General features: G+C 42.1%; 1 protein-coding gene across 2 annotated transcripts in view; it reads left to right on the forward strand.

The window, feature by feature from the left end:
• TRABD2B (TraB domain containing 2B) overlaps positions 1-2336 on the forward strand; it is a 254814-nt gene extending 252478 nt beyond the window's left edge. For both annotated transcript variants that reach the window (XM_045371382.2, XM_074007327.1), the window contains one exon: positions 2011-2336. The gene's annotated coding sequence lies outside the window, so the exon portion shown is untranslated. The remainder of the gene's footprint in view (positions 1-2010) is intronic.
• The last annotated feature ends 12407 nt before the right edge of the window (positions 2337-14743 follow it).

Raw genomic sequence — 14743 nt, forward strand, 5'->3', positions numbered from 1 at the left:
CTGCAAACAGATAGTTTGATTTCTTCTCTTTCTATTTGGATGTCTTTATTTCATTCTCTTACCTGATTGTTCTGCTTAAGACTTCCAATACTATATTGAATAGAAGTGGTGAGAGAAGGCATCCTTGTCTTGTGCTAGTTTTCAAGGGGAATGCTTCCAGTTTTTGCCCATTCAGTATGATGTTGGCTGTGGGTTTGTCATAGATGACTCTTGTTATTTTGAGGCATGTTCCTTCAATGCCTAGTTTATTGAGTGTTTTAAACATGAAGGGGTGTTGTATTTTATTGAAAGCCTTTTCTGTGTCTAGTGAGGTAATCATGTGCAAACAGCTTCTTCTACAGGCTTCAGTGACACCGCCTCCTGAATTTATTTCTAACTTCCCTCATTTATCGCTTTGTAAGATCATCTTCCTGTGCCCAGCCTTTCAATGTCGGAGTTCCCCATGGCTCAGCCTAAGGCCTCTTCTCTTCTCCTCCATTCCCATCTGTCACTGGTGACTCACATTTATCTCTCTGGCCCAGAGAGACCTCTTGTCCAAGCTTCAGATCTAGTTGACACCTGCATTTAGCTGTCTCTAAGGCAATAAGTCACACTCCTCTCTTCCATTCGAAACCAACAGAGAGATATGGGAATCATATAGGAGGAGAAAAAAATATCAGCCTCAGTACTGGTGAATCTAGATTGAAAAGGCTGCTTTGATGTGTGGCCACAATCATACTTCCTAAAACTTATCCCAACACAAGTCCTTTGGGTGATGCACCCAGGTGAGCATTTGGGTCAGCAGAGCAAACATATTCCTGCAGAATCACTTCTATATGCCCACTGAAGAACAATAATAGGAGCAAAGAGGGTACAAACTCTGGATAAACTCTAGAAGGCAGGCCAGACACTGCCCCAACATGCTTCCTACATGAAAGAAGGAGCAGAGCAGAACATGCCAAGCCTGCAGGCAATCCTCTCTCCCCGGTTCAGTCTTGGCTACCTTCAGATCTCATCTTTAGTACCTTCCACTGGGCAACCATCTCTGCAATCCTTCCTTCTCTACAAAACCAGGTCACCTCCTCATCATAGCCCTTCATAGGCCCCCTTTTCTTTCTTCAGGGTCCATCTCAAGTCTGCCACTACTGACTCACTGGGGGCTAATGGATGGCCATCACACTCACTTCTCATAAGCCACAGGACCTCAGGGAGGTGGCTGATCAGCCGCCCTTTTATCCTCACCATCTATCCCAGCGACAGGCACAAGATGGGCCTCAATCAATACTTATATTAAGTGAATGAATGAATTTGATGATCCCTCAGTTTATTTTCTCTCTTCTGGACCAAGCACTGTCTGAGCCATTCCCTTATTCCTGCCACCACCACCCCCCCACACCCATCTATGTGTGTGTGTGTGTGTATGTGTATGTCTCCTTCACTCCAGTCCACTATTCTTTCTTTACTTCTCTCCCTTCCTCGCTCCCATCCAGAGATTCCTTACAGCTTTGCCAAAAATTCCTCAGCCCAAAACTTTTGCGGCCACAGCGCCACCTAGAGTTCATCTATAAGATGGGCCAACCCCAGAGCCCTTGACCGCTGTCCAGCCCAGTGCAGCCCAACTCTGCCTTGGCCCCTCCACCTTATGTTCTGGGCACATCTCTGGGTCTTCACACTTCATTTTCCTGGATTCAATGTGTTACCATTTCTACAATCCCCTAAGTGCCTAGTGGAGACTTTAAAACAGAAAACTGCAGCAGGGCAGAGAGAGGTACAGATGTGGTTCAAAGTATTTCCCTCTAATGTTTGATCTACCTGTCTTTCCCTTCTTCTCTCCAGTTCTGTTTTTCTCTGCTCAGGTTTAGCTAGTAATTCCAATTGGTATTATAATACAGCAAATATTTCATGAGCAACAACAATATTTAAGGCCCCATGCAAGGTATCAAGAGGAAGTTCCAGTTATGGGAGAAGGCATGTGAAAGGAAACAAGTATTTCTCTTATTCTCAGCTACTATTTCTTTTCTAAACCCACAGGCATTGTTCTGGCAGTTTGGACTGAATGCCTCAAACACTGGTCTGGTAATTTCATCATGTGGTCAGAGGTTCATGAATAAGAAAGTGCAATCCATCATTGTATGTAACGGCAAACATGTAGAAACAACCAAGCTGCCCAACAATAGAAGACTAAATAGCACATCCACTTGCTTGAATACTATGCCACTAAAGTAATGGATATAAATGTTTTATAATAATGTGAAGACTTAGTTTTGAGCTAATTTGGGATAGGAAAACAGTTTACAACTTGCGCAGGAAGTATTATCTCAATTGTGTAAAATAAAAATACATGTGTGGAAAGATTATGAGAGAATACTCTTAAATATTCTTAATGGTTGTTCTGAGGCATTCATTTTTTCTTTTTCTTTATTCCCTAAAATCTTCACAATGAGCTTGTGTTTCATTTACAATGGAAAATCAGAATAAACCTAAAAAATACTAGAATAATCTGAAAGAAAAGACATATTTAAAAATATGAAATAAATATGTATTAAGATGGTTCTCTCAGAGAATAAAACAGTGGCTACTACAGGTAGAGAAGGGGAGAGAGAATGGGAGACACAGGTCAAAGCATATAAAATAGCACATATGTGGGATGAACAAGTAGAGAGGCCTAAGGTACCACATGGAAACTAAAGTTAATAAAATTGTATTGCATTAGTGGGGAAATGGTTCTCCAAATAGTCTACAAAGCTCATTATCAAACTGGGAAGTCTTTGGACTTTTCCTACCCCAGGGATAGAGAGTTTCGAGGTCTTCTGAGACCCACCAGATTCAAGGTCAAGAAGGAAGCACAAATGTCTTCCTATAGCCCTGGGCTCAGCCAACATCTCCTCGGTACTTAGAAATGTGATTGGATCCCAGCATTAGGGAACATGTCTCAACCACTGGGCCTGCCACAGAGCATCACAGTCCACTGAGAGAGCAAATCAAACACTGGGGACTGATGTGTGAAAGCTGTTACTGCAGGTGTGACCGCTCCCCGCCAACTCCCACCACTTTAAGATATGTCATAGCGACCAACCCGTGTAGTGGCTGTCCAATTACAGAGGAGCAGGGGCTGCGGCCATGTCTTCTCTCCACACCCTGTGAGCATTACCAGGCATACGGTGGTTGACCATTGAAGACTTGCTGAATGTGAATCCTTCTCCACTAGGTTCTTGCTCATATCCTGCCCCATTGCATCCTCACAGCAACCCCATGAGAAAAAGGACATTATTATACCTATTTGTCAGAGAACAAAACACATATGTCAAGTGGTGAAGTGATCTGTTCAAGGGCACACTTCTGGAAACTGGCAGAACTGAGATGCTGTCTCAAGATCTGTCTGTTGCAAGCCCCACATTCTCTGTCTTGAGAGTGGCTGCATGAAGGAGCATATAAGGGAGACAGAAGTTTGACTTTGAGTTTGACCTGACCTTGAGTCTGACCTGACCCTGAATCAAGTGCCATCCCCACTAATTCATTATGTGACTTTGGGCAAGAAACTGCTTTGAGCCTTGGTTTCCTCAACTGCATAATGAAGACAATAATAATGCTTACCTTGCAGAGTTATTGTGAATATTAAACACACACAGAGACACATGGTCCCTCTGTGGGGTGGCTCTGATATTATTTGCATTGTTCAAGAGTATACAAAAAAATAAGGAAATCTTCAAAACATCTTTAAAAAATGGGCCATAACGTTAGAAAAACTCAATAAATACTGTACTTAAAAAAAAGAAAACTGCCGGGTAATCTCACTTAGAGATTTAGATGCAAAAGCTTTAGTAAAATATTAACAATCAGGATACAGAAGAACATTAAAATACTACTACTATTTCCAAGTGGGATTTATTTCACAATGTAAGGATAGGTCAATATTAGGAAATCTACTATTATTCATCATATTAAAAGAGCAAAGAAGAAAAATCAGATGATGGTTCCCAGGGACAATGACAAGATATGTTATAGAATTCAATAATTCTTGATAAAAAAGAAACAAAATGCAAAATAGAGTGGAAATGGATGATGTTCCTAAGTGTATCTTCCTTGGGATAAGGAAAAGCAGTATCATCTTTAATGTCACAAAAGCACTATCACTGAAATCCCAGAGAAAGATAAGAATGGCCACTTCTACTATTATTTTTCCTTATTCTAAAGATACTTGTTGCAGGAGGCAGGGATGCAGAACTATTTCTTCTCCACTTATGATGTTTTCTTCATCTTGGAGGGAGCCCAGTCAGAACAACATACCTGGCCTTTCTCCATCCCTCATTCACTCTACTCCAGGGAAAATGGAGTGGCTTAGATTGGTATATTTGGGAGACTTCCTTTGGGAGAGACCTGCCCACAGAGCGTACACCTTCCCCTCTGCACCTACCCCCATACCTTCATCTTACAGGAGCAGCTGCCACTCACTCCACCACATGACAGCGTCCATACTCATCCCACAGTGCCCATGACATGGTAAGTAAGTCCGTTTTAGAAAATCTCCTTACCTTACAGATATGAGCCACATTCTCCAATAACTAGTCCTCGTGGATAAAACTGGTGCTAGCGTCTGCTTTGTACTTTCCCTGTCTTGAGCAGGGAAGAGGAGAGTATTGATTGAATTCCCTGAGACTCCATAAGTACTAATCAATGCAGTAAGACAAGACAAACAAAATTGAGGTTTAAAAAAATGAAATGAAGAAGGGAAAACCTGAGAAAGTATTTACAGAAAGATTAAGAGGGCTCAGGAATTCAGTTAAATACAAAATAAATAGCTCTAACATATACAAATAACATTCAATTCGAAGATATAGTGTAATGGAGGAAAAATTTGTAATAGCAACGACAAAGATAAAATATACAGGAATAAACTCAACTAGAAATGTGCAAGATCTTTGTGTAGAAGCCCTAAAGACATTCCCAAGAGACATGAAAACATACTTGAATAAAGGGAAAGGCTAGCCTGTTCCTGAATGGGAAGACACGTCGTAAAGATGTCAGTTCTCCCTAGGTTAATATAAAATTTAACGTAATCCTGATGAAAGGATCAACAATATTTTTTGAACCGAATAGTCAATTCTAAAGTTTATATGGTAAAATGTGTGCAATAATATTCTGTAAAAGTCTAAAAAGGAAGCGTAATGAGGGATGGCTAGCCCTATAGTTAAAACAACATTTACAAAGTCATGCTGATTAAAACAATGTGGTACTGGCACAAAGACAGATCAACAGAACAGAATGAAAAGTCCAGAAAAAGATAAAGATACAGACTGGAATTTAGTGTATTGTGAAGCTGGCATTTCATATCAGTAGGGGAAAGATGCATTATTTAATAAATGATATGGCAACAACTAGGTAGTCTTCTGGGACAAAGTAAATTTGAATTTAACCTTACATCTTACTTCAGGATAAATTTCAGATGAATCAAAGATTCAAATGTAAAAAAAATAAAAGTTCAAAGGAGCATGAGAGAATGATTTTATAATTTCAGAGCAAGGATGACCTTTCTAAATATGACAAAATCAAGAGTCACAAATTTTTAAAAAGCTAGTGTTTAACTATAAAAAGCTATAAATTTTATTCATGGCAAAAACACTCGATAAAAAGCATCAATAGAATTATTTTTAGAACTTGGCTTGGCGCCATGGCTCATGCCTGTAATCCCAGCACTTTGGGAGGCCAAGGTGGGAGGATTGCTTAAGCTTAGGAGTTCGAAACCAGTCTGGCCAAAATGGTGAAACCCTGTCTCTACTAAAAATACAAAAATTAGCTGGGTGTAGTGGCAGGCACCTGTAATCCCAGCTACTCAGGAAGCTGAGACACCAGAATTGCTTGAACCCCAGAGGGGTGGGGGCACAGGGCAGAGATTGCAGTGAGCCAAGATAGCACCACTGCACTCCAGCCTAGGCGACAGAGCGAGCCTCCATCTCGAAAAAAAAAAAAAAAATTTTTTTTTGGAACTTCACAAACTCTTTCTAACATTCATATGAAACATGTACCCCTTGAATCTAAAATAATAAAAATTAAATAAAGTTCATATGGAAAAGTAAATATGTAAAAATGATTTATAAGAAAATTGAAGGACAAATAATGAACTGAGGAAAATACTTTTAACCCATATCACAGGCAAAAGTAAATTTCCTTTAAAATGTAAGCTCTGAAAATTGATTAAAAAGATCAACACTTCACTCCCACTCCAAAAATAGATAAAGGATATAAAACACACAATTCAGAGAAAAGGAAAGATGTTCACAATTAAAATACAAGAAATGCAAATTAAGACTTCACTAAGATCTCTTTTACACCTACCAGACTGGCCATGATAAAAGAAATTCAATAATATACTATGTTGGCAAGGATATGTTGAAACCAACAACACATTGCTGGGGGAGTGTAAACTGGGTCTGCTCCCTTGAATGGCAATTAAAGTACATGTGTACATGATCTGTGTACCAGCAACTCCCCATTTCTAGGAATTTATCCTACTGACATAATTATGCACCTGCAAAGTGATGTTGGTACAAAAATTGTTATTTGTAGCATTGTTTGTAATAGTAAAGAATTAGAAACAACCTAAATGTTAATTAATAGGGGACGTTTAAATATGTTGAGGTATACTCATCAATTCCATTCTTTGCAACCATGGAAAAGCATAAGAATGATCTTAGCGAGTTGCTAAGGAATGTTCTGCAAAATACATTGTTAGGTGCAAAAAGTGAGATGGAGAAGAACACAGTGTACAGTATGCTCCCATTTGTTGTTTGTTTGTTGTTTTTGAGATGGAGTCTCGCTCTGTCACCCAGGCTGGAGTGCAGTGGCACAATCGCGGCTCACTGCAACCTCTGCCTCCCAGGTTCAAGTGATTCTCCTGCCTCAGCCTCCTGAGTAGCTGGGATTACAGGCACCTGCCGTCATGCTCCACTAGTTTTTTGCATGCTTCCATTTGTTTTTTAAAAAGGAGCAGGATGGGGTGACCATATACGCACATTCATTTACAAATAAATAAAAATATCTCTGGAAGGAGACACTGGATCATCCAGAAGTGGGAGTCAGGAGAGGGGATGGCTGAAAGGCTGGAGACAGACGTGGGAAGGAGACTTTTCACTTTTGTAACTTCTATAGTTAGGGTCATGTGAATTTATTCAATTTTTAAAATAATTTTTTTTAGAAAAACAAAAATTTACATGTGATTTCAGTCTTTGGGGGCAGAATATCTATTCATTTTGGGAAAATACATGAACTGGCCATTTAGTAATATCTTATAAAGCAAATAGTCTCCGGTTTCTTTTTGGGGAACATTTAAGGAGCTTAAAGTGGATATTTGATCATGTGGTTGTAGTCAGGGCTGTGTTTCTATAGGTTTTATTGTCCTGTAAAAAAACACACAAAAATAGAAAAACTACTTATTTGCTCTATATGAGTTAGAGTTCACTGTGCTTGTATGTGTGTGTGTGTGTGTGTGTGTGTGTGTGTGTGTGTGTGTTCTTATTTAATAGTAGTTCTCCAGACAGTCTAAGCTGAGAGTCTGGAGATATGTCCAGACATGATACCTGAAGCACCAACGGTAATAATTAACTGGGCTGGGTCAAACGAAGCTCTAGCTGACCTCGGTTATAATGTCCTCCACAGGTTATTTAAGCCTAAATGACTCAGGCTTTGGGAAGTGTGCTGACTGATGTTCAATTGTTACTTTCCGATGTAATTGTCTTGGGACACTTAGGACAAGGCTTCATTCTTACAAATACAAGTAAGGAAGTAGACATCCCTATTGTCAGTCATCTAGGCCAGTCATCGATCCTGACACTGGAAATGACAGAAGACTCCTTCTCATTGGGCCTTGTGGTGGTTGGTCCAAAATTGTAACATACACACACTCAATGAATTCCTGGCTAGGGGCGGCGGGGGAGGGGTGCTCCAGCCTCTCTTCTGCAGGGACATGTAGGGAGGTAAGCAGGCAATGCTTTGAAACTGATCTTAGAATGGACTTGGGCTCTAGGGCTCTAAGAGAAACCCCCGGTAGTAGAGATTATATTATCCTCTACGGAATGCCCCCTTGATTGTCCCTGAACCTTCCCATCAAAAGATATGAACAATCTCCACTCTTCTATGAGAAATCAAGGGAACGGTAGGCCAGAGTGGTGGAGGGAAGAGCAGCATCTGTTGCTTCCCAAGGCCAGTGGTGGAAAGAACAGCCTCTGGCAGAGCACTATGGGTCTGAAGCACAATTGCATTTGGTCCAATAGGGCAGCATGACATGAGACCCAAACAGAAGAGCTGGAGTCACAGCACCGAGATCACACACACCCACATCGTATTCAGGTCCCGGGCACTGAGACTGCACACACCCACATCATATTCAGATCCTGGGCTCTAACACTATTCCTCACTAAAAGGAATTGGGATCTTTTAGAGGGCAGGTGGTTCTATGCCTTGGAGAAAAAATGGAAAGTAAGGATGGCTATCAAGCATCCTGCTATTGCCGGAAAATAAGATTGCTTTCAAGGATATCAGCGTAGCATTAAAAGACGGGAGGGGGCAGCTGAAAGTGCTTTCCACTGGCAAAGTTGTGATCATCTGAACAGCAAAAAGAAAGAGGAAATGAGGAGGAGAGGAAGAAATATAGTTGATTAGAACAAATAAGCTAATGAAAAGCCATGAATTCATGACACTAAAAAAAGTTAATATAAATTATACAAAAAGGTGGTTGTAATTAAAAGGTAAAATAATAAGATCTATTTGTTTTCATTATTCCAATAAGTTGAGATATGGTTACATATGGATCTTTTATTTTTTGCTAGTCATTGTATTTCTTTATAAAGTATTGCCATGTATCTGTTTCTAGCTATAGAAACAGGAAGGAAAAATAACAGGGAACCATGAGTAACTAAGATGTCATGGAAATGGTAAAAGAACCAAAAGAATAAGGTGGCACTGCTGGCCTCACTGACAATCAGATGGAAGATGAACTTGGTGAGCCAGCCCTGGCAGGCATGTGGACCCAGTAACCAAGCAGACGGAACATTTTGCCAGGTGTTTCACAGTGATGTATTAGCTGAATGTCTTGGGGAGGAGAAAAACATGCAGACCCAATCTCTCATCTCCTATGAAACCTCTAGATGACCCCACTAATTACAAGATAATAAAAGGTATCTAGCAGTCTTAAATAATGCTCACAGACCACATCCATATGTCACAATGACAGGACAATGGGTTATATAACGTTGACCAAGTGAAACTTGCAATGTATAAAATTTTGGAGAGAGACACGAGGTTGTAATAAAATGGAAGACTGTGTAAAAGACCCAGACTTACAAATGTCATTGATGTAACAAGTGAAGATTAAGCAAAAAAAAAAAAAAAAAAAATCAAAAAAATGCAGCCCAGTCTATTGACCAATGGCTCTTCAAAACTCTTGGAAAAAGTAATCAGTTTCCATGTCAAATTAAGAATTGAATAGGTAACCCAGATCCTATCCTGGGTTATTATTACTTTTTGTTTCAATCTAGAAAGTTATCGTACCCTAGGTAGGTATCAAAATAAATATATGAAAAGCTAAGAAGATATAAAATTCTAGAAATAACAAAGAAATAAACTAACCCATGGAACTGATGCTTTAAGAATAAGTATAAATGGCAACATAGTCATAAGTTATAATAATTCTGTTTTGTATATGTTTAATGTGTTTGCTTCCTAAGTTTGATAGAGTCAAAAGTATATATTGCAAAATTTATAATTGTGGTTTAAACTATGTAAAACAATGTGCTTATTTAAGTTTATAGCATATTAAAATATTTAACTATTGCTTTGTTTCTAATTATTATTTGATGTTTAATAATATCTTTTAAAATATTTTTTAAAATACCAGTGGTAGTGAGTCTTTCTCTACAAGCCCAGACACCACTTGGTCATTGTTTCAGTTATCTACTTTTGTGTACCAACTATCCCAAAACTCAGTAACTTTTTTATTATATCTCTTGATTTCACAGGTCAAGAGTTCAGACAGGGCTTGGCAGGGTAGTTCTTCTGCTTCACAGAGTGTCAACTCGGAACACTCAGTAGTTTTCAGCTAGCAACTGGGCTTGGGATACAAGACAGATGTACTCAGATGTCTGGTATCTTGGTGGGCATGGCTGGAGGGCTGAACTCAGTTGGGCCCTGTCTATGAAGTCTCAGGGCCTCTCCATACCGTCTCTCCAGGAGAATGGTCAGAGGAATTCTCACATGGCCAAGGCTCCCAGATACCAGAATGAAAACAGAGTGTCCTCTTAAAGGCATAGTGTCCAAAATTAGCATAGTGTCACTTCTGTTACACTCTATTGGTCAAAGCAGTTACAGGTCAGACCACATTTAAGGTGTCAACCTAAAGGGCTCTTGTATTAGTCCATTTTAATGCTGCTGCTAAGGACATACCTGAGGCTGGGTAACTTATAAAGAAAAAGAGGTTTAATGGACTCACAGTTCCACGTGGCTGGGGAGGCCTCACAATCATGGTAGAACACGAAAGGCATGACTTACATGGCAATAAGCAAGGGAGAAATGAGAGCCAAGCAAAAGGGGTTTTCCCTTATAAAACCATCAGATCTCATGACACTTATTCACCACCACGAGAACAGTATGGGGAAAACCATCCCTGTGATTTAATTATCTCCCACTGAGTCCCTCCCACAACATGTGGGAATTATGGGAGGTACAACTCAAGATGAGATTTGGGTGGGGACACAGCCTAACCATATCAGCTCTCTAAAGGAAAATTATATTTATCTGAAAATGAGCACTGCAATGGGAATATGTGTGCCAAAGTCAACTATGTGCTTATCAGGTAGGTAAAGAAAGACAAAGGTTTTTAAAGAAAGAAATGAGGAGGATTACTTAATTGTTTTGAGATAATTGTCTTTGGCTGCAAGGATCAATAACAAGGGTGTTGCCAGTCCAAGGTTGGGCAGGCAGTTGCTTGGCCTCATACAAGTATTTGTGTGTGTGTGTGTGTGTGTGTGTGTGTGTGTGTGTGTGTGTGTGTGTGTGTAAGAGTGTGATCACCTTTGTTCAAGGTTGTGGTTTTTACAGTCTTTTGTGATAGTTCTTGTTATCAGATATTTGTACATGACAACCCTCCCTTCATGGCCTCCCCCGATTCCATTTGTGAGAGTTTTTAGCATGTGACTTTCTTTTGATTTTGACAACTTTCACATTTTCCCTTTTTAATTAAGATCTTTTTCTGAAAGCATGGCTGATTAATCACCCCGTAGTTAGGTTTTGATCACCCCTCGGTGCCGGGATGGACCTCCCAGTTTGTGGGTCTGGTCTCACATTGGAGAAAATGGTGACTAGGAGTGAGTCACCAATCATGATAAGCAATGGGTCAAAACCCATTTAACCATATTTGAGCAACAAGGGTTGTTTGGAGGGCATGGCTCTCAGGATCTCCACCTGGCATCTATTGCTAAGTTCAATTTTGTCTGTTCTGTAAGTGTTAGCTATCATCTCAAAGTGCTGGGAAAACATTATTTTATTAAGAGTTGTACTTCTATAGAAATTTGACAGGCAACAGAAACAAAGTTTAAAAAGGAAAATAATAATAATAATATAATCTTAATTTGTGTAATAGTTTTGAGCCACGAACCTGGGCTTTTATGGGTCTTGAGAAGATTTGGGAGTTGGTGGGAGAGAGGGGAGACAGCAAGGAGGCTCCTCTAGTGAGGAGGTTTGGAACTGGGTTGGGGTATTTCTCTGAGAGATGGTTTCCAGGGAACGTGGGCTGCCTAAGGAAGCGTGGTCCCGGCCCAGCCCAACACAGCCTAACAGTGGAGCTGAATTCTGGGTTTCCAGTCCTATGAGAAGACCTGTTTTCTTGTTCAACTCAGAGACTTTGAAGGGCAAAATTAGACCAGAGTGAGCACGGTGAGCCAGCAGCGAGAGGTGCTATTTTCTAGCTGAGCTTACCTTCTGGCCGCCTCCCAGCCTTGCACATCCACATGCCCCACATGGCCTCCATGCATAAACCACTGTGGTCATTTAAGGCTCAGCTCCAAAACAGTGTGACACAGCGGTTAAAAGCAAAGGCTTTGAAGTCAAATAGACCTAGGTCCAAATCCCAGCTCCAGAATTTACTATGTGACTATGGGTAAACCACTTAACCACGCTGAGCCTCGGTTTGCCATACGACCTCATAAAATTATTATGAGATTCTGTGTGATAATGTACCTCATAGACTTAGCGCAAGGCCTAGTGCATAGTCATTACTTAATAATTAGGAGCCAAAAAAGCCCCCCTCTGCTCTCACTCTTCCATAGCCCACACTGGCCTCTCCCATGTCCCCCATCCTGTCTTGCACCTAACTATGGAATGACATCTCCGGTGATATTTCTGTCTCGGGTTGACACTGTATCTCTGCACTCCTCCCCAAAAGAGAGTTAAGCAGCTTACAGTCGGGACTGAGGTTTATGCTCCCCTTTTCTCTCCACAAAACACAGGCTAGTACTGGTTGGGTACCCTGTAGGAGCACAATAAACACTGATTGGACTAAATGGCCAATTTATGGCTTCTCTTTGAACAGGCCTTAGATGATTACCTTTTATGAGGCTTACACTTTAGACTTAAGATGTAAAACAGAAGCTCAGGTTAAGAGGCAAATAATGGGATATTTTATGTGCTGTTCTGGAGCAAAAGTCCACAGCTTTATTGCAGTGGCTATAAAAGAGCATAATTGGAAAAGCCTTGATTGAGAAACCCACAGTGGAAAGAACTCTAGGTCAGGAGACAGGAAACCCAGACTTCCCACCCTGTGCTGTACCGTCCAGCCAGGCGCCTTTCCTGTCTGACCTCATGTGCAAAACCAGGGGCCCCTAAACACCCTCTCAGTTCTAACTGTCCATGGTTCTTGAGTCTACAAGTCTAAGACGCACTCCTCCCAGAATTTTATGATTCCAAAATCTTAAGATTCTCCAGTTCTAAGATTCTTATACCCGATGATCCTATAATATTAAAACTTGGCAGTTTCAGATCGTACTATCTTAAGGTTCTAGAGTAAAGTATGGTGGTTAACAGCCTGGGTCTGGAGTCAGGAGACCTGGGGTTCACATTTCAACACACTGCTTATCATAATGTGATTTTGAACAAATTACTTAGTGAGATTCTCAGTTTTCTCACCTATAGAATGGGGATAAATGCCATCACCATGTGATGATGGAGAGAGAATTAAATGAAACAGCTCCCACAAAGCACTTTCTTAGTGCTTTGACACAGAGAAAGCTATCAAGAAATGGTAGCTATTGTTATTGTTTTAACATTCCATGAATGCATTATCTCAAGAATCGAATATTCTCCCATCCTAAGTAAGTACCATCTTGTGATTCTAGGACTCTGTGACTTTCAGATGTCACACATCAGTCTAAGTTGCCAGGGACTAGGGGACTCAGACCGCATTCTAGGAGAAGGCTGTCAGCACAGCCATGGCCACCAGATGGCAGGCTCAGGTTACCAGTCCCTCTGTAACCATAACCGGATGGGCCAAGGAGCTCAGCCTCTGGGACCAGCCCTCAAGTCTTCTCTCTGGCTCTCATTTAAGAGTTCCTTTCTCTGATGTGAAGAGAGAATGAAAGGGGAGTAGGGGGAAGTTGCAACTACCATGTTTTTCTTATCAATCCAAAGATCCGCAATGCAAGAATGAAAGGGGATCCAGAGCGGGGCGGAGGTTTCATAACGAAATGAGCTTAATATGATGCCGTTTCAACACGGCTCACTGGCTGCAGGCTGGAAAGGCAGAGAGGACGCATCAGCACGTTCCGGGCCTCTCACACCGCCGCCCTGCCTGGGAGCTCTGTGGTCCTCGGGGCCCCCAGTTCAGACACTCACTCATCTGGGAGGGCAGACCTGCCCAGCGGCCGGGAGAGCAGGAATTCTCATCGCTGCCCTCACAGACGAGAGCAACCAAGGGGTCAAGGATTTGCCTCAGGCCCTTCCGTAGTGAGGTAGGATTCAGATAAAGAACTTTCCACGGCCTGTGTTGTGTCCCTGTTAAGCTGATGCTGGCAGCAGCCCGCTCAGCAGTACCCTGAAGGAGGGAACCAGACAGAAGACAGGGAAGGGTGACACAGGACAGGGGCGGACACCCCTCTGCCTTATGTCAGAGCAGCCCCTCCCAAAACACCCCCGAATGTCAGGTTCTGTGCTGGGCACTTGGCCTGCATTATCTCTAATGCAATCCTTTCAAGAACCCTTTGGGGAAGGCATTAAAAAAATGACAGCTCTGAGGGCTCAGAAAGGGGAAGGGACCCGCCCAGATCTATATAGAAATGGAGCCAGGAGTTGAGCCGAGGCTTGTTCCAGGCCGAAACTCCTGCTCTCTCTTCCCACTACAGGCACTGCCCAGGGAGTACAGCGCCGAGACAATAAGGAGGCCTAAGAGGTCGGGTCCTGGGAGACCTTGAGCGAGACCCGCCTGTGTGTAGCCCTCAAAGACTCCTTGTCAGGGCCAGGGTCAGTTGGGACACCAAGATGAGGCCCTGGTGGCCCAAATCCAGCACTGGGCTGGGGGAGGCCAGCGGGGCTCCCGGGTGCCCCGGGCGGGCGCCGCGGCCAATATTGACTTTGGTAAACACCATTTTGCACGGACCGCTGGGCGAGGGCGGGGGCGCCCTGACCCGGGGGGCGGAGGCAGCGGCTCCGCATTTAGACGAGGCCATTAGCCGCGATCGATGGCTGCGCCGCGCGCTCCGGCCGCTGGGCGCTCCCAAATGAAGGT

The sequence above is a fragment of the Macaca fascicularis genome, chromosome 1 (assembly GCF_037993035.2).
Source record: "Macaca fascicularis isolate 582-1 chromosome 1, T2T-MFA8v1.1".
NCBI lineage: Eukaryota > Metazoa > Chordata > Mammalia > Primates > Cercopithecidae > Macaca > Macaca fascicularis.